This window comes from Tachyglossus aculeatus, chromosome 24 (assembly GCF_015852505.1).
Source record: "Tachyglossus aculeatus isolate mTacAcu1 chromosome 24, mTacAcu1.pri, whole genome shotgun sequence".
Taxonomy (NCBI): Eukaryota; Metazoa; Chordata; class Mammalia; order Monotremata; family Tachyglossidae; genus Tachyglossus; species Tachyglossus aculeatus.
The window spans coordinates 13,097,158-13,118,862 of record NC_052089.1 but is presented as its reverse complement, the minus strand read 5'-3'; the positions used below and the strand labels follow the sequence as shown (position 1 = coordinate 13,118,862).

Here is a 21,705-nt window from a genome sequence, read left to right as displayed (position 1 = left end):
CAGAGGTACCTGCTGCTATACATCATGTCGTCTGCGTAAGCTCAAATATCCGTTTATTGCAAATGTTCCAATTTTATATTGAGCTGTTAATCCTCCTGGAATAGTATGCCATCCTGTGTTCTGAAATTAAAAAAGATACAAAATGGCACAAATAGCTTTAGCTACAGTAATTTGAGAGATCAAGAAGACATTGGCAATAGGTAATTAGAGAAGCTGCGTGGCTCAGTGGAAAGAGCACGGGCTTTGGAGTCAGGGGTCATGGGCTTGAATCCCGGCTCTGCCAGTTGTCAGCTGTGTGACTTTGGGCAAGTCACTTAACTTCTCTGTGCCTCAATTCCCTCATCTGTAAAATGGGGATTAAGACTGTGAGCCCCCTGTGGGACAACCTGATCTCCTTGTAACCTCCCCAGCGCTTAGAACAGTGCTTTGCACATAGTAGGCGCTTAATAAATGCCATCGTTATTAATAGGTGAGGTCCAGATCTCCCAAAGAAGGTACGTTTGACCAGTGAGTAGTTTCATCAGTCATCTCTGAGTCAACCTCATTGTCAAAAGATGACCAAACTGTGGCCCTTGAGCCATAATTGAGGCAGTACTTATTTTCCTTTGTTAAAGGCATGCCCCATTTAAAATTTAGGTAGAGAACAGGGGGTATTTCTAAATCAAAGAAGGGAAATCTTTTGAAAGCACTGTAGGATTTAGTCCTGGCTACAATGGATTAAAAGAATGTCTACAAAAGCAAGTGGTGTATTTTGTGTTCTGCAAATGTCATTATGCAAATTCTCTTGTACATGCGAACTCAGTTCTTCATCCTCCAAAACAGAGATTATGTGCACAGTGGTCATGTTTAAAATCGTGTTTTTCCTTTTGATAAAGCTAATCTAAATCGTGTTCCCCCTGATGAGGATATTTTAGAAAAGCAATTATTATACTATTTTGCTTCTGCTTCCAAACCCTCAATTTTTATTACAGTATATTTGCCACCATTATAATTTAAATCAGTAGCATATTCCTGCATCATTAATGTGCTCGTGTTCTTAAAAAGAATAAGGTGAGAACTACTTTAATTATATCAGCTTTGGAATACTTGTAAACAGGAATCCACCACAGATGCTTGTTAAGAGTAAGCTATGATTTATTTCTGTGAAGCTACATGGCTGAAATAAATGCATGAGTTTTTACTTAAGTATTTGCCATATAAGAAATGGATGGAATCGTTTCTGAGTTAATATCTCCACGAGTAAAATTAAACAAACAATTGAGGTAGTTATCCAGATCTCTTGCCTAGGGTTAACCCACTGTATAAGACACATTGACAAAGACCCATCCATCTCTTTGGTTTCACTTGGGCTACCCCCTGACCCACATATACCTCCTGATTTATAGGGATGTGTTCTCTGCACCATGTAGATTCTTCTTGGGTCACAGTCACCTTGTCTTTGTCAGCATGTGTCTTTTCATTTTTACAACCTTCAAAATGCCCAATCAAAATGTCACATTTCATCATTTTATCCTTAACTTTTTCCTTTGTTTTTTAACCTATTGGTTTCATGAAATACCTGTATGTTATAATTTTCAGTCGTCCTCATTTAGAATGAAGAAAACTAGGGAAGCAATGAAAAAAACTGCAGTAGATTATGCCTAACTAAAGAAGAGGCTTCCAGGCTCACCAATCTAGCAGGTCTTAAGCCACAACCTCGCCAACATTCTTTAGATTTTGATGGTATGCTGCCCCTGCTCCTTTCACCATGTATATATGTCTGCTCATTGAATTTATTGCTGCTTTTTTAGTTGAAAATATTTTTATGCTTGCCTCTCCCGATAGAGTACAAGGCCCTTGTGGGCAAGGAATGTGTCATGTTCTTCTGTATTTTCCAAGCACTTAGTGCAGTGCGCTATTGTGCACTGCTATCTGTCTCGTTCCCATGGTGCAGGTCCTAAACTACCACCAACCTTCCAGGGTGGCGGAGAGGTGAGGGAGGAATCTTTTCTTTGGACTGTGATGCTTCTATTAAGGAGTTGTTGCTGGGGCTGAGTAACTACTTTTGATAGCCAGGTAGGATGTGGTGGTATCCCGGGATGGCTCTCTATCTCTGTAAACTGTCTGTTCTTAGCAGGTAGGGCAGGAGTGTGCAGTGGTAACATGGGAGTCTTTTCCACAGTTTTACTTCGGACCAGATAGTTCTAGCTCCTGACCCAAGGCTTGGAAGATTTGGGGGCGAAGCATCCTTGAAATTCCACTGACTTTTATTTCCACTCTGCATCTCTTATTTAGAAGTCATCATTTTGAAGATCTTGTTATAGCGGTTGCAAGGAACAGATTTTTCTGGTCCTTTGATATGAAGTGTAGCGAAGTGTAGCTCTAGAAACGCAGACAGGTGTGGAAATCTTGTGTTCTGTTCCCCCAAAGCCAGAACTCTGGCTAGTCTACTGGGTTGTGAGTGGCACAGGGATTCATTCCCTGTCTCACTCTATTATGAGTTCAGTAAAATCTACACCAACACACCTTGCTTTTTGTCATTTCCGCAAACATGGGGGAAACTTCAGTAAACACTTGCAAATAATTACATAATTTATAGAAACATTTACTAGGAAACAGTCATCTCCTAGGACATTACATCTGGATAATGTGCCACATGAAAACAATGTAAATTACCTTCCGTTAGACTCCAGTCATAGCTCCTGGGCTCTTACAAACATTGCATCTGTTACTGTTTTGTAATTTAGGCATTTACTAAGGAACTATGAAATTCAGGGGTCTCATTTAATTATGTCAAAAGAATCCCTCAGTTTGACAACACAGAATAATGAGTTAAAAGCCACCTGGGAAGTGGAAGTTCAAATTAAGCCCTTAAATGCCAAATCATCAGGCAAAAAAAGATTAACTAAATTACACCTTATGCCTCCGAGCTGATGCTTCTTTTCCCTCTAGAAATTTGTATTATTATTGCAACATTCATTAAGTATTTTCAGTATGCAAAGTATTGTTCTAGAACAATATGAACAGAATCAATCAGAGCATTGTAATAAGCGTTGGGAGAGTACAGTACAACAGAGTTGGTAAATGTGATCCCTATCCGCAGTGAGCTTACGGTTTCTATGTTGAAGAAAAGTTAGAATTTCCATTTGAACGGGGTTTTGCTCCTGCTTGGCTCTTGGGCAGATCCCCAAGAAACCCAGAGTACCATGGAAACTTTAGGTGGTATGAATCCCAGCTTCTCCCACCACCCTTCCCTTGTCCCCCTTCCCGTGCTCCTCTCTTTTGGAGCAGGAGCTTCGCTCTCATGGGATCAGGCAGGAGAAGGAGGCCGCTCAAGCCATATTTCATTTAACAGCCTTCTTTTCCTTCACCTCTTCTAGACTGTGAGCCCATTGTTGGGTAGTGACTGTCTCTATATGTTGCCAACTTGTACTTCCCAAGCACTTAGTACAGTGCTCTGCACACAGTAAGCGCTCAATAAATACGATTGTTTGATTAGTGAACTGCCTTGATGATAAAATCACGAGTCGTAGAACCTCAGTGTTCATATATATTTGGATAGAGTGACTCATCAGAAGCAGTGTGTGTTTGCTTACAAAATAGTTGGATGTAGAAACGTTTTGATTTTTTTTCTCTCTTTTTATGGTATTTGTTAAGTTCTTACCATGTTCCAAGGCCCTGTACTAAGCGCTCGGGTAGATGCATGGTTGGATACAGTCCATGCCTCACATGGGGCTCATGTTCGTAAGCCCCATTTTGCAGATGAGGTAACTGAGCCACAGAGAAGTGAAGTGATTTGTCCAAGGTCAAGTGGTCGTGGTGGGAAAGTGGTGGAGCCGGGATTAGAACCCAGGTCCTTCTGACTCCCAGGCTGGGCTCTGTCCACTAGGCACACTCCTTCTCCTTTCTGTTTTACTCTTTTTTTAATTCATTGTTTGTTGGTTTCTAGCTGAGATGATTTCATGAAGGTCTTTTGCACGTAGATAGGATTAATTGTACAGTGGTTTTAATATCATTCACAGATTTAGCCGGGAGATCATGGAGTTGGAATTTCAAACCTAGATTCAGTGCAGATAGTGAGGATAACTAACTAGTCCATTGCAGTTCAAGGCGGGAGCCACTTCTTTCAGTTCTATTTTATGTTTACAACTAGTTGGTGCAGTGACAGGGGAAAAGAAGATGATAGGAGTAGAAACTGGGTGGGAGAGGAAAAAAGGACCTTTTATCAATCTTTCTGATACCACAGAAGGGATTCTGTTATTACTTAGCTGTACCAGGATATAATCACAAGTCACTTCAACTGCAGTGGCCTAAGAGTTGAAAGTATTAAGTTTTTATGGTAGGTTTCTTATTTTCCCTAGTTATTATGAGCCTGAAGATATCTATCTTCCTTCACATTTGCACTGAGAGGCTAAATGCAGCTTAGGCAGAGTGCATTGCTGTGATGTTTTTATAGTAGCTGTAGTCATTTTGTTATTTCTAACAATCAGGGCTTTATTCATTCTCACTCCAACTTAGCTTCTTGAAGGAAATCTCTAAATCTTCCTCCTTGTTGTCCTTTGCATCTGTGAAGTACCATCAATGCCTGGATCCTGCCAACAGTAACCATTCACTGGTCACTTATTTTTTTATTGTTTTGGGAATATTTAGTGGTTAATCCTTAAGAAGACTGGGCCTAGAACTTTTATCACCCTCAAAAGGCTTAAACGTCTGCAAAAGTTGTGGGAAACCTCACAGAACAAATGAGTAGCCATTGGTTTTCAAACAACATTGTGGAGTCCTCGTGTCTATCTTTTATCTCAGTGAATCACGTTGCCTCACCCTCCAAAGCTTATCAATCAATCAGTGATATTTACTGAGTGCTTACTTGGGTAGAGTTGGTAGACATGTTCCTTGTCCACAAGGAATTTAGAGGTGTAAACAGGGTGTAGCTTTTGACAGTTGTTTAGTATAAAAATAAGTGACTCAGCTTCACAAAGCAAACACTAAACAAACATTATTGGCAAGGATGCATTGCATTATATTTGACAAATCCTGCCTTGGTGCCTTCACTAGGGACCCTAATATCAGATCCCCTGTGTGATTAACAATATATTTCAGTCTCCCCACCAGACCTGCTGCCTACTCTGTGGCAATTCTAGGCACACTGGGGTCAACTGAGTTATGCCCATTAGAGTATAGACAATAAGATCTTAATAGTTGGAAGGGTGTTTTTGTGCTTCTGTTTCTTCTTTTTCAAGGGCTTAGGGCAATGAATTGCTGTGCACTCAATGAACATTCCATAAGTACCATTAGTACTAACTTAGGGCCACCAGCACCCCCAAGCATCAACTGTTAATTAAGTAATTACTGGGGCAGGAGATATAGGTGAGGGCATAATTCCATGCAAAAAAAGTCCTGTTTGCCTAACCTTTGCATATTGATTTCACCTCCCATTCTGAATGAAAATGAGTTTTCCTAGACCTAGCTGACATAGACAGGTTAGATTTTCACCATTGAGACCCAGATGAATGCTATACAGGATTCAACCAATTGTCAGATTTTCTGTAATAGAACTAATTATAACAAAATTGGTGCTAATATTCAGTAGTACTAGTAGTACTATAATAATAATGATGGTGTTTGTTAAGTGCTTACTATGTGCCAAGCAGTGTTTTAAGCGCTGGGATAGATGCAAGGTAATCAGTTGATCCCACATGGGGCTCACAGTCTTTTTCTCCATTTTATAGATGAAGTAACTGACACACAAAGAAGTTAAGTGACTTACCCAAAGGGACACAGCTGACAAGTGGCAGAGCCGGGATTAGAATTCACGACCTCTGACTCCCAAGCCTGTGCTCTTTCCACTAAGCCACACTGTTTCTCTAGTAAATACTAGTATTTACTAGTACTATTAGTGAATGCTAATATTAGTATTGGGTCAGAAGCAGTGTAAAAAATGTCTTCTGGTTCCATAATAAAAGACCACACAGACTTTTCACAATATTAATTTCATTTAAATGTGTCAGGTGGAATATCACAGGAATGCAATATCTAAGCCAGTTTTTTCATTCATTAGAAGTGAAACCATTAAACATCTAACAATAAAATGGGAAGAGAATGCATTTTGCACATTATTAGAAAAATAGCAGGTAGTGTTTCACTAGAATACTTACTAGTTTGTAAGTTGCATTGGAACTTAATTCCTAAAACTCTGATGAGGCACAATAAATATGTAATAGCCTCATGTGTCCATGTGTATTTGCGGTATCTCTCACCATAGTAACAAACAACTCAGAAGTGTGGATCATTAATAATAATAATAATAATAATAATAATAATAATAATAATAATGTTATTTGTTTAAGCGCTTACTATGTGTAAAGCACTGTTCTAAATGCTGGGAGGATACAGGGTGATCAGGTTGTCCCACATGGGGCTCACAATCTTAATCCCCGTTTTACAGATAAGGTCACTGAGGCATAGAGAAGTTGAGTGACTTGCCCAAAGTCACGCATCCAATAAGTGGCAGAGCCGGTATTCGAACCCACGACCTCTGACTCCCAAGCCCGGGCTCTTTCCACTGAGCCACAATGCTTCTCGAGCCAAATTCATTAAACCAACTTCATTAAGCCAACTTCATCCAGATTTCTAGTAGAGGGCAGTCATTCATTCATTCAATCGTATTTATTGAGCGCTTACTGTCTATTCATACCTCTATAAATTGGTTCTCTCTCCCCATTGTGGGCTAGAATCAGTTAGGATCACCTGTGATATTGACAGTTGACTGATTAGGAAGCAGAAAATATCCCTCTCTGATCAAAGCAAAGGTATAATTGATTTGCATATTTTCTCGAGAATTCTACCCTAGGAGTAATCAGAATGGTCTACTTGTCCATTAGCACGCACACTGTCCATTGATAAGAAACCAGAAAGGGTAAGCGGCACCTGGTGACTTTGATCATAGTTTGTGTAGCCTGGCATACAAATGTTAAAATGTTAAAATGTTTCAGAGAATGAATTTTCAAAGTGATTCCACTTCAGAAGTTCAGTATGCACAATTAATTTTAGGATGTGTGTTTCATCATCAGTGATATTGTTCACATCTAAAATGATAATATAGCTGAAAATTCAGTGCATAGGGGTAGGGGAGACAGTCTGCTTTCTACGACAAACCCAGTCTCTTCTTTCTTGACCAAAGATATGAGCAGTCCTTAATTTTTAACCAGAAGAGCTGCATGGACTAGTGGGAAGAGCACCGGCCTGAGAGTCAGAGGTCCTGGGTTCTAATCCCTGCCCCACCATTCGTCTGCTGTGTGACCTTGGGCAAGTCACTTCACTTCTCTGGGCCTCTGTTACCTCATCTATAAAATGAAGATTGAGACTGAACCCCACATGGGACAGGGACTGTGTCCAACCTAATTTGCTGGTATCCATCCCAGCGCTTAGTAAAGTGCCTGGCACACAATAAGTGCTCAACAAATACTGTAATTATTATTATTATTACAATGCCTGGCACTTAGCGCATAATAATTACCATTAAAAACAAAAAAAGTTGCTTGTCCAAGAACAGATGGGAAATGAGGAATCAATTGAGCTAGTCCAGTTGTTTAGAGAAGGTGAGGGTTGGCAGTTGTGACAGAAAAGCAAGGATGGGCTCTGTGCATAAGTCCTCTGACTCCCAGCTTTTATTAGTATCCTGATGACCTGAAATAGTTAATTCCCTAAATATTCACCCAAAAGGTGCTTAATCTGTCTTCTGCTTAGAATTTGCTGTCTTTGTTCAAACATCTGTGTATATTTTAAAGTAGGTCTCTTTTGGCACATTCATCACAGTTGGGGGGAAAACATGAAAATAGAGTTTCTGACTGAGAATATTCAAATTCACCCGAAATAGGCTATTGTTTTCAGGTATGTGCACTCAAACTGGAGTTGTTCAGTAAAAGTCATATTTGAATAATTCAAGTTTTCCTCTTGAAAGACTTGATTTAGCAGGTCCTGCTTTCAGCTCACTACAAAATAATTACATAGAGCTTGGATAATTTCTGCATTGTACAATGAGATTAGCATTCATGAGTGCCAAAATCAGCAGAGCATTTTAGCATGGGCTGAAGATTCATTTTGACTTTCATCTCTTAAATTTTAATCCCCTTGCTAGTTACTTAGCAGTGTAATGCATATGAAAAGTCTGATTTGGCACATTGGCTCCAGATATCAATCCCACAGATGTCAATTCTGACCATTTTTTATGGTTGTTCTATTCAATTTATTCCTTAGTCACCCTTCCAAAAATATGAAAATGAGAGCTGTGATTTCCCGAGCTGTTTAATCGATTCATTCTGACTCTCCAGAGGTGGGCAGTGTGAAATGTGATGCCATATAATGTCCTTATGTAACTTTTTACAGTCCTTTTAAACTTTTTCACGTAGCATCTAATCAATCATATTTACTGAGTGCTTATTGTACGCAGAGCACTCTAATAGTGATTGGGAAAGTACAATATAGCAGAGTTGGTAGGCACTTTTTGTACTCACAAAGAGCTTACAGTCATTCAGTAGTATTTATTGAGCACCTAGTGCAAATAAGGAACTGTTTGAAGCATTTGGGAGAATGCAGTAGAGGCAGAAGACACTTCCTACTTCAAGATGTTTGCAATCTAATGGAAGACCTAGACACAACATAATTTTCAGATGGGAAGGTGAACATGCAGTAAAAATAATTATGTGGAAAAATAAGTGTTTAAATAGTGAACAAAATCAGTCTGTACAGAAGTGCAGTGCATAACTGTGCATGCATAAGGGCTAAGGTGGTTTTAGATGATGTGACCTGAGGATATGAAAAATTAATCTGAGCCTCATGGAGAAAGTGAGACTTCAGAAGGGTTTGGTAGATGGGGACAGCTATGGTCTGACAGATTTGAAGAGGGAGTGGGTTTCAGGGAGCCAGCAGTCAGAAGCAGGATTGTCTAAAATGAAGCACAGTGAGAAGTTGATTTGGGGGAGAATGAAGCAGGCGAGCTGGTTTGTAGCGGTTAGACTGGATAAGTGAGAAGGAGAGAACTGCCCGTTTGCATTCCCTCAAACACACTATTTGTAAATTATTAGATTGCGAGTTCCTTGAGCGTTAGGGAACGTGTCTTGTTCTGGTGAACTCTCCTGATTCACCTACCACAATGCTTCTCATTCAAGCACTCAGTACTACTGATTGATTTGGGCCAAAAAATAGAATTTTGTGTTACTTCCCCTCATGGGTGCTCTTCTGGAAATTATCTGATTTATCCAATATCTGGAGTACTTTTCTTCTGTAGAATGATCTGTACTCATTCAGTAAAATGGGCAGTATTGTTAGTTTAAATACCGAGTTGGAGCTAATGTTAGAATGCCGAAATCATTTTGAGTTTTTAATCTACAAAAAAATGATAGCTCCTGCATAGTAAACCATATAATTTGCATTATAGACTGCAAGGGAGAATGACTTGACATAAACTTACAATACTAAACTCTTGAGTTTTTCATTAATTTTTTTTTCTGAATTTCAAGTAACTCAACATCAGGTGGTCTTGAATTTGCAATAGCACAGCCCCTGCCTACTTTATTCCTCCTTATCTATTTGCTCATAAACACAAGTCATTCTGGCCATAATTTCAGAAAGCAGAAATGGAAAAAAATATTATAAGGGAAAGACCACAATCTTATTAGTAATAATCTAAAATTTAAGCCTTGACACCACAAGGACACAGATAAATAGGAATGAAATTAATACTCGGGGCAACTTAACCTTATTATTCATTTCAACACATCCTTATGAACTGGTGTGTTTAGAAAGATCTCTTGAAATCACTATTCTCCTTCCTTCAGTACATATATAAAGCAACTGAGTGAACAGTACTGTAACCTCTTTCATGTAATTACAATATCACATCATTTAATCCTGATCAGAATCTCTTTTTTTTTTCCCAGGGAAAGAAGCACTATTCCAGATTAGATGTGTTCTTGCATTCTTAGGTAGATCAGATTGGTTCCTACTTGATTATCTACTCTAGCACTTAGTACAGTGCTTGGGACATAGTACATTCTTAGCTTTCTGTGCTGGTGGGGTGGGTTGTTTGGGGTGGAATTTTACCCCAAAACCATTTCTATGAGGAAAATCTTTGGGAAAAATTCCCAAGAAGCAATTTCCTTTTCCCCCCCTCCCAAAAAATTCAGAAAACTGCAGCCCTCCCCTTTCTTCCAACTTTCTCCTGTTTATCCTGCTTTTCTATATCTTGCCTCTTGCTTTAGTATTTGTTAAGCACGTACTGTATATACATTTTACATTTTTTCTCTGCCATTAACTTCTTAGCATCTTGTGGGCATGGACTGTGTCTCTTTCTTAGTTATATTCTCCCCAAGTGCCTAGTGTTGTGCTCTGTCCATGGCAGAAGCACAATAAATAATATCCAAGGAGAAGAATGAATTGAAATGCTGACAGGAATAACATTATTTGATATTCTAACTTTTGAAAAGATGGAAAATATCTCTAAAGAAAATTTTCATCTTCCAAAAACTGAAAAGACTCAAATGATTTTTTTTCATGTTTTCATGTTTCATAGTGGGTGTCTCGTCTCTAGGATAAAGGTAAATTATCCAAGAATTTTTCAGTCATGAAACCATAATTGTGTACTATTCAGAGAAACATGTTTTATTCTGTCTTGAGATATAATTGCAAAATGGGTGTATCTTCTTACACATATTTATCTTTTAATATACTTAAGTCATTCAATCTTATGCCAAGATTTCAGATACCTTTGACTTCATCTTTCTGTCAACTGGTTCTGTCAATTCAGACACCACTGATATTCAAGAAATATGGATTGGAGTGCTTGAGTGTATACATATATCCCCTTTACATTTCATATGAAGTTATTACAAACTTGAAGTTATGAAGGATCGATGTTGTCAAATTAAATTAAAATTGGCTTACAAGATCTCACAAGATGATCTAAGAACCCATCATCACTTCCATCCCTAGAAGGAAAAACCAGGCTAAAACTTTTTATTGGCTGACATAAAGAAAAGAGTTTTGAGCACATTATTTGACCTTGAAAGCAATATAAAGTTGCATTGACTTGCATCCGTGAGCAAATATTAGTCTTATCTGTTCAGTTTTTGTATTTTTAACATCCCTTTCAGCAGTATATATTTGAACAATTGATTTCTTTTCCTTTATCACAGGAGTGAAACCCTCTATTTTCTGAGATCAGGGAACATTTCTTGGGGAGAGGGGAAACATGCATTTGTTCTTCCCCTTTATGTTTTGCCTTAGGATGAATGACATTCCAACCACTTTCATTTTTTGTAGCTCTCTTGCTGTAACTCCAGTAGGGAAATCCTGCACCAGGAGTTCTTTGAGATGATTCTTTTTACTTCTGTCTCCTGCTGTTACTTTGACAGGCCTACTGGCAGCAGGAGACAAAAATAAAAGAAGTCTTATGGAAATGTTATAAACTCACGCTGCGAATCTGAAGATGACAGGGTTGCATAATTTCACCCTTTCCTCCGTCCAAACAGCTACCACGTTAATCCAAGCATTTATTCTGTCCCACCTTGCTGACCTCCCTGCCTCCTGTCTCTCCGTACTTTAGTCCATACTTCACCCTGCTGCCCAGATCATTTTTCCACAAAACTGTTCAGTGCATGTTTCTCCACTCTTCAAGAACCTCCAGTGGCTGCCCATCACTCCCCACGCCCATCAAACAGAAACTCCTTTCTATAGACGTTAAAGCATTCAATCAGTAGGCCCCACCTATTATACCTAGATGATTTCCTAATACAACCCAGCCCACGAAGACTTTGTCCCTCTACTGCCAAACTACTCACATTTATCTCACCAATGACCTGTTGCCTGTGTCCCCTATCTGACCGGGAACTTCCTTCCCCTCCAAACATGACAGACCACCCCTTTCCCCACCTTCAAAGCCTTATTAAAATCACATCTTCCCCAAGACCCCTTCCCCAACTAAGCCTTCATTTCCTCTTCTCCTACTCCCTTCTGCATCACCGGTGAACTTGGATTTGTACCCTTCACTTGTCCCTCCCTCGGCCCCACGGTTCTTATTGTGTGTATTTATATATATATATATATATATATGTGTGTGTGTGTGTATATATATATATATATATATATATATATATATATATATATGTGTGTGTGTGTGTATATATATATATATATATATATATATACATATATATATATATACACACACACACACACACACACACACACACACAAATGTCTTTCCCCCCTTTGGACTGTAAGCTATATATACATTTATGTCATTTGTTAAGTGCTTATTATGTGACAGATACTGTACTATCTTGTACATAGTACATAGGACTATAGCACATAGTAGATACAAGCTAATCAGGTTGGACATAGTCCATGTTCCACATGGGGCTCACTGTCTTAATCCCCATTTTACAGATGTGGTGACTATCTTGTACATAGTACATAGGACTATAGCACATAGTAGATACAAGCTAATCAGGTTGGACATAGTCCATGTTCCATATGGGGCTCACTGTCTTAATCCCCATCTTACAGATGTGGTAACTGAGGCACAGAGAAATGAAGTGACTTGCACAAGTTCACACAGCAGACAAGTGTAAGAGCTGGAGGTAGAACCCAGGTCTGTCTGACTTCCAAGTCCATATTGTATCCACTAGACCATGCTGCTTCTCTAGGCCACACTGCTTCTCTGTATTAATGTCTGCCTCCTCATGTAGGCTATAAACTCTTGTGGGCAGGGAACGTGTCTATCAACTCTGTTATATGATAATAATAATAATAATAATAATAATAATAATAATAATGGCATGTATTAAGCACTTACTATGTGCAAAGCACTGTTCTAAGCGCTGGGGGGTTACAAGGTGATCAGGTTGTCCCACGGGGGGCTCACAGTCAACCCCCATTTTACAGATGAGGGAACTGAGGCCCAGAGAAGTTAAGTGACTTGCCCAAGGTCACACAGCTGACAATTGGCAGAGCTGGAATTTGAACCCACGACCACTGACTCCAAAACCCGTGCTCTTTCCACTGAGCCACGCTGCTTCTCTTATGCTCCCAAGTGCTTAGTACAGTGGTCTCCATACAGTAAGTGCTCAATAAATGCAAATGATTGATTTAGATTTTCAGCCTTTATTCACCACGCCCTCAGTCCCACAGCACTTAACATATAAATTATACATATTCATGCCTTTCATTTATGCCATTTCGTGCCATTCACTTATACATGTTCATGCCCTTCTCCTCCTCTAGGCTATAAACTCCTTATGCGCTGGGAATGTATCTACCAACTCTGTTATTTTTGTACTCTCCCAAGAGCTTAGTACAGTGCTGTGAACACAGTAAGTGCTCAGTAACTGTGATGGCTTGATAGAACTGAAATTGAAAACGCTTTTGGTGATATCAGGAAGGATGAAACAATTCTGTATATCTGTATATTCTGTATATCTGTGTATATCTGTGTATATCTGTGTAATTTACCACCTTCCAAACATTGAATCAGACACACATGCACACACACAAAATACACACCACTGAATACTTTGTAGTAGCAGATATTTACATTAAATCAGAACTATATATATATGTGTATATATATATATATATATATATATATATATATATATATAAAGCTCAAACTGTTCAGAGCAATTTGCATGTCACTAGAACATGTTATAGATATTCTTTTTGCTCCCTGAATTCATTATCAGGCGTTTCATTCCAAGTTTTACCAAATTTGGACTACTTGGCAGGTAATTCTCCATTAGGGAACGTAGTAAAATGCTGAGGAGGTCCTTCTGTTATTTTGACATATTCCCAAACCCTCTTTTTACTTTTGAATTAAATGAGTTAGGTTTCTAACTACTGCCTTTGATCAGTAGCTATTTATTAGTGAAAGTTTATGTAGATTTACATTGATTGAAGCAACTCAAGGCCCTCATCTCAAGATAAAGGCTTTGCTGGAAACCTAGAGATTTAGTTACTGTTGTGCTATTTATCAGTATCCTAACTGGCTTGCTTTGAATAATAGTATCATCAATCTCACTTCCCTGTTACTCAAATGACCAGTTACATAGTGCAACTGAACACTTATATAGTTTCACAGAATGAAGGGTATTTACATTTTTATTGAGAAAGCAGCATACTATTCATAGCTTTGACCTTGGGGTTACTTATGTTCTGAGTGGAGTTTGATGGCTAGTGAAAGTTTCTTTCATAAGCTTATGGATTTCACTAAGACTTGGTTTCATAGTTGAGCTTCACTACCCTGATTTTGTCACTTTCTATTACTTTTTGTGCCATTTGCTTCCCTAGGTGTAATGAAGTTGCCTTGAACTTGAATGGGTTAGAGAGTTCTCTTTCTGGGCTTGTGTTTTGAGTAATGGAATAACCTCCCTCTATTGGGAAATGTGAAAAATGAATATTGTATTTCTAGCCTTGAAGTCTATTAGAACTTACATGTCAGAAATGGCATGCTTAATCATTTTAGTGTATGGAATACTTTAATAGTTTAAAATGTAGTTTGCAAGACCTTATATAAAACTGAGCCAGCAGATTTTTTCAGGTCAGCCAGTGGTTTGATCAACAATTATACTCTTAATTTCACTTTATTGAATTGGCATGTAGTACTTGATCATTTGCTTTTTTGTGTTAAAATGCTTTCTTTTTTCTATTAATCCTCCTTATCAGAATCTTCAAGTTTTAATAAAGGTATCAGAGCAAGAACCACTTGAAGTTCATGAGGTGTGGGGAACATTTTTATATAGAAAATTAATCTGGGCAGTAAAGTGTTGACTAGAGTGGGGAGAGATAGGAGGCAGAGAGGTCAGCAAGGGAGCTGATACAGTAATTACGGCATTATAATGATAGCCTCAAGGTATGAAAGTAGGGCCAGAGTTAGATGAGGAGATGTCCACAGTAGAGATGAAAGTGTACTGAAATTTCAGGGTCTATTCTGTTCCTCCCTTAGAGTCTTTGGTTCATTCTGGGATCTTGAAAAATCTAGAGGAAAAAAATGATCAGCTGTGATGCACACATATCTCAACTGACGGAAGAAAGGGAGATGTGGGACCAAATTGCTCCCTTCCTATTTGGCATGTATGATAGTGAAAATAAGCATTATGGAAGAACTAAATGTACATCCCTTTCCCTTTTCTTCCCCACCCTCTTCCCCCACATGGCTCCTGTTTTGGCCTATTCTTATCTAATCTAGTGCTCCTAGTGTGATTTCTGGTCACACTAAAGCACACTGAGCACAATGCTAACACAAATTCCATGCACTTTGGCATGTTGTAAAGCTTTGATTCCAGGCTTGGAATTTTCATGGGGTCCAATAGACTTTAACCAGAGTTATGCCTCTGAGGGTCTCCATTTTGCTCAATTTTGTTAATTTGCCTTCCTCTTTCTCTTTCTTTCCTTTCCCATCTCTTAATCTTTTGTTAAGGGAGGCAAGATTGAAGCCTACAGGAGAGAAGAAAAAAAGACAAAGCTTTCTTAATCAGTTCAGAAAGTGAAATACCATATCTGGGAGATGCTAAGCATTGCCTCAGAAATCAAATTCACGTTTTCTTCCTGGCTTCACTGCTGACCACCATACACTATCCTAATATTCAGTCTTACGCCTTCAGTATTATGTGTAAGTGTTTCTGGGGAAGTTGTCACTACTGCTGAAGAAGCCCAGCACTTGAAAGGGAGAAGTAGCTTATTAATTGACTAATATTAATAGCACTATCTCAAGAATATCTTAAATTATGGTACTTGTTATGCGCTTTCTCTGTGTCAAGCACTCTTGTAAGCCCAGGGTTAGATTCCAGTTATTCAGATTAGACGCAGTCCCTGTTGCAGGGAGAAAGATTTAATCTCCATTTTATAGATGAAGTATCTGAGGCACAGAAGAGTTAGTGATTTGCGCAAGGTCACACAGCAGGCAAGAGGTGGAGCCAGAATTAGAACCCAGGTAAGTCCTCTGAATCTCAGACTCATACTTTTTCCAGTAGGTCAAACTGCTTTCCTAATATCTTGGTACTTAAATGGTCTTTTCAAGAATAAATCATGCTTAACCAAGTTTTGTTCTCCCTTGGGTTAATAAAAACCCTGTAATTCATTAATTCAGTTCTGATTGCTCACCATTCTTGAGAGTCGAAATAGAGTGAAGGACATAAACCGTAAGAGGCAGCATATAAAAAATGTGCGTAGTTGTCCTGGTACTATTCTCCACTTGGTTTACTGAAGAAATACTCCATGCACTTTAGATATTTTCATAGAAATCTTGATCCTAAGCATTGATGCATTTTATACAAGTATTGCAATAAGATAGGCCTTTCTTTTTTTCCTGTAATCACAGGCAAATGTATTGTCTGATATTGGAGTTTGTGATTTTTAGGATTTTTTTGACAGTATGTTTAAGATTTCCTCCTGCCTTCAAGACATCTCTACTTGGATGTCTTCCCATCACCTCAAATTTCTTATGTCCAAAACAGAATTCTTTATCTTCTCACCCTCATTCTGTTCCCCCCATGATTTTCCCAATACTGAAGACAGCACCACCATCCTTCTTGTCTCTAAAGCCTGAAACCTTGACATTATCCTTGACTCTTGTCTCTCATTCAATCCACATATTCAGTCTATCAGTAAATCCTGATGGTTCAGCCTTCACAACATCACTAAAATCTGCTCCTTTCTTTCTGTCCAAACTGCTGTCACATTAATCCAAGCACTTATCCTACCCTACCTTGATTTTTGTATCAACCTCCTTGCTGATCTCCCTTCCTACTGTCTTTCCCCTCTCCAGTCCATGCTTCACTCCGCTAGCCGGGTCATTTTTCTACAAATACTTTCAATCCATGTTTCCTCACTCTTCCAGAACCTCCAGAGCACTGTACTAAGCCCTCATCTCCTCTTTTTCCATCCCTTTTGCATCACCCTGATTTGATCCCTTTATCCATCCCTCCCACAGCACTTATGTACATATTCATTTATATTAATGTTTGTCTCCCCATCTAGACTGTGAGCTCATTGTGGGCAGGGATTGTGTCTACCAACTCTGTTATACTTTACTCTCCCAAGTGCTTAGTACAGTGCTCTGTACACAGTAAACATTCAATAAATATGATTGATTTGATTGCTGTATTTGTTAAGCACTTACTATGTGTCAAGCCCAGTTTGAATTGCTGGGGTAGATGCTAGATAATCAGGTTCCTGACCCACCTGGTACTCAGAGTCTAAGTAGGAAGGGAGAACAGGCTTTGAATCCCCATTTCACAGATGAGTAAAAGTAAGATCCTTTATCATAAGTGCCGTTTGTTAGACTCCAGACCTTTCAGTGTCCATTAGGATTGAGCAGTCAATGACTAGAACAGTCGTTGGATTCTGCAGTCTGCAGTAGCTGGTGTGGTTTCAGAGCAGTTCAACAGCAGGAGAAGCTCAATTTTTTTGTCACAGTTATATCAAACAAGATGCCCTTCATGGGCCAAAATAAGGCCATCACTGCTTAGGTGAGGTGAAAGTAAAACAAACACACACACATATATTGTGAGCCTGTTGTTGGGTAGGGACCGTCTCTATATGTTGCCAACTTGTACTTCCCAAGCGCTTAGTACAGTGCTCTGCACACAGTAAGCGCTCAATAAATATGATTGAATGAATGAATATACAAAAAAAATCCCAGTAGAGAATACAGGCACTTATATAGACAATTACAAAATCTGGGTCCAATCGTGAAGAACAAAAAAATCCTTCAAACCACCAAGTTGGAAGTTCTTACAGCTCTGGAAGTCCTTGTGGATGCAAAAAACCATTTTTTTCATGATAGACTTTGGTAAAACTGATGACAAAATTTAATTCTTGGATTGCATAGCGAAATTACAGAAATTCCCTAGAAATAAAATAAAATTCCAAGGGATTGATACAAGTCGGATAGCTATAATGAGTATCAATCCTTTTAAATAAGTAAAGAAAGTAGATACATTTCTGTCTGATATTTCAGCTATTACATCACATTCCATTGGGTCCTTGGCCAACAGATGAGAGGAAGATTTCGTGATTAACATGGATTATTAGTTTTTATGAGCAGCATGTGATGAATAATATTGCCTCATTTGAGTGATAACTGTTCTCTCCGAAAGCATCTTTTTAACATAAATTAGAAATACAGTTGATCTCAGAATATGGCAGTGGTTCAAATGGCTGCATAATTAGATGTGCTTAGAAGGGTGTTCTTTTCACATTTCAAATACATTGGTATAATCCCCTTATTTACATAGTCTTCAGGAAAATCAAAGTCTTTTTCTAAAATGAATTCAATAGCTCATCCACATATTCCTCTGAAGTTGCTGATATTTTTGAAGCAGAAGGCTGTGGATTTCCTTCCCTGGAGATCTTTAAGAATATTGAAGATGTAAATGCTATTTGAACAGTTTAAGAACTTCTTGATTTCTTTCTAAATTTGAGGATTAAAAGGAAGCAGGCATAGTAACTGTCAGAGTTCACTCAGGTGGTCAGATTGTTCCCTACTTCTGCAGAAGGGTGTTTGGATCTATAGAATGTTATTAAGGATGACGTGGGTGATGCTCCTCAGGTAAAGGTGGATGGGGAAAGCGGTGAAAGGAGGGTGATTTTTGCTGCCCTCTGATTTTTATGGTTTGTGTTGCTGCTCTGACCCCAATTAATACTGGTTCTGCCAGTCTCAGAGTGGGCATAGGTGAAAGATGGTTGTGATGGGAGTGGTGAATATTCAGGAGCCGTTATTCTGCCCCTCAAAAGAGTAAATGTTGCACATTAGGTGGGGTATTCACCCCTTGTCAGAGTTGTCCTGTTCATCACCTCAAAATTTTAGGCAAGACTCCTTAAAGCCCCACTTTAAACCACTGTGGTGAGGGGACGTCTCAGTTGTAGCAGCCGTGGCTCAGCCACGTAATCTCCCAGATTTACAATTTCCTCCTTGTCTTTCTATTCATCGCCTCAGTTCAAACTATCATCCCCTCCAGGCTGTATCACTGCATCAACATCAGACTTGTTCAGTGTGACAATTTCGTGAGTTTAGGGAAAAAAATCTGCTCCTGAAAAGTAAGAAGCAAGGCATTTGCAAATTTTCATTGTCAAAACTTTGCACAATGACACTAACATGCAAACGGAAAATGTCTAAATATCTGAGTTTACCTTTTCTTTCTCTAGTTACATTAAAATGCAAGACTATCCAAAGATTCTAGCGGTGTTGGGTTTTAACATGAGTGGTCAAGAAATCAAAATACATTTCACATTATTCAGTAAATTATTGTATTTCCTCCAGTTATAATAATAATAATGGTATTTGTTAAGTGCTTACCGTGTGCCAGGCACTGTACTAAGCGCTGGGGTGGATACAAACAAATTGGATTGGACACAGTCCCTGTCCCACATCAGGCTCACAGTCTCAATCCCAATTTTACAGATGAGGTAATAGAGGCCCAGTGAAGTGACTTGCCCAAGGTCACAAAGCAGACAGATGGCAAAGTCGGGATTAGAACTCATGACCTCTAACCCCCGGGCCCGTGCACTAGCCACTACACCCTTATCAATCACCAATCAATCAATTTATATTTGTTGAGTGCTTACTGTGTGAAGGGCACTGTGTCAAGTGCTTGGAGGAATACCAACAACAATAAACAGTCACATTCCCTGCCCACAATGAGTTTACAGTTTAGAGGGGGAGACAGACATTAATATAAATAAATTAATTATGGATGTGTACATAAGTGCTGTGGGTCTAGGAGAGGGGGATGGTGAATAAAGGGAGCAATTCGTGGAAGCTCAGAAGGGAATGGGAAAAGAGGAAATGAGGGCTTAGTCAGGGAAGTCCTCTTGGAGGAAATATGCCTTCAATGCTAAATTCCGTAACAGTACTTAATGCAATTCTCTGAAGCAGTTTATTCATTACCTACATCTGTGAAATGACAGCCTAGAAAATTTATTTGATGAAGCCTCTTGATAAGCATTTGTTTTCCTTTGATTTTTTATTTTCAATTATGCATTAGAGAGAATTATTTCTCATATTTGCAGTCAAGATAGCAAGATGGGAAGTGGTATGCAACTTGAATGCTTAAGCTGATTTCGTGTGTTCTGTTATTTTCAGAAACTTCATATACAAACTACACATGGTATAGGTGTTTTGTGATTGAATTATGATTGACTGATATGCATGCTAGAGGGAAACTGGAAAAGCCTTGGTTTAGACTATGCTTTTTTTCAGTTTTTGGAGTGTATAATGGTACATAACATTTTTTTTTCATTCTTTGCATTCCCATTGCTTATCACTGCTAAAAGATAACCTGCCACTTCGGCAGGCATCGTGTGTATTAGGGCAGGCCCAGAAAATTAACCAAATAGTACATAATAATAATAATAATAATAATAATAATAATAATGGCATTTGTTAAGCGCTTACTATGTGCAAAGCACTGTTCTAAGCGCTGGGGGGGATGCAAGGTGATCAGGTTGTCCCATGTGGGGCTCACAGTCTTAATCCCCGTTTTACAGATGAGGGAACTGAGGCACAGAGAAGTTAAGTGACTTGCCCAAGGTCACACAGCAGACATGTGGAGGAGCTGGGATGGCTCCAAAGATAGCCTTATTTTACATGCTAGCTCAGCTAATAACTGATTGGCTCTGTCCCAATTCATGACAAAAATTAAATTTTAAATGAGACGTAATTTACCCTGAGAAAGTGAACTGTGTCCTTCACAATATTTTAAATCTAGCTCCAAAGAGTGAATTTCCTAATTGGGGTTTAGTAATTATATTTGATTCCATTGTGGAAAATCATTAATATGGGTTTTTAAATGAAAATAGCCTATTGGTGGATTTAAGAATCTCTGTAAATGTGGATAATAACCCCATTTCTTCCTGGATCCCAGAAATGATGAAAGAAAATTAATGACAGCTCCTTGTGAGCAGGGTTCATGCCTACAAACTCTATTCCACGTGCTTAGTTCAGTGCTCTGCACCTAGTAAGCATCCAATAAATAACATTCACTGATGGAGAATTAAAGGAACCTAAAGCTCTTGGGTTTTTTTTTTAAAGTGTAAAATGTTAAGATTCACTACTATTGGAGTTTTGGTACTAAATTTATAATAATATAAATCTTGTATTAAAAATGTATGCAAGATAAATAATTCCCATGTGGCCTATTATCTTTAGAAATTGGCATTATTTTTCTAATATTAGCCACAAGATACAGCTCTGCTTATATTTGCTGCTTTAGGAGTGAGTCATTTATGTAGATTATGGAATGATTACTTGGTTTGATTTAAAAATGAACTCAAATGAACCTCTCATTTGTTGAAATATGCCTATCAATTTTTATTGCATGTCTGACTTCTTAATGAAGAATTAATTTCTTTAGCCTGCGAGAATTATATTGCAAACAGCCATCACTGATTATGACAAAAAAAGCTGTAGTTGGTTAAAAATAACTTTCAGCCAGGCACTTATAAATAATTCCTTCATCTGATTTTCTGCTTGCTAGTGATAAATTCTTTTCGTAGAAGAAAAATTGCTTTAAAAAATTGGTTTCTGTATATTAGACCTACCTAGCATTGCCCAATGGAATGCTTAAGAATGGACAACAGAGTTGGTAGACACATCCCCTGCCCACAAGAAGCTTGCAGACTTAGAGGGGAACATATATCATACATATATTATACATATAGAGTATAGAAATG

The 21,705-nt window shown here is 38.6% G+C and overlaps 1 protein-coding gene across 3 annotated transcripts in view; it reads left to right on the top strand.

Annotated features, from left to right (window-relative positions):
• EPHA6 (EPH receptor A6) overlaps positions 1 to 21,705 on the top strand; it is a 357,034-nt gene that overhangs the window by 90,272 nt on the left and 245,057 nt on the right. The gene's annotated exons all lie outside the window — the stretch shown is intronic.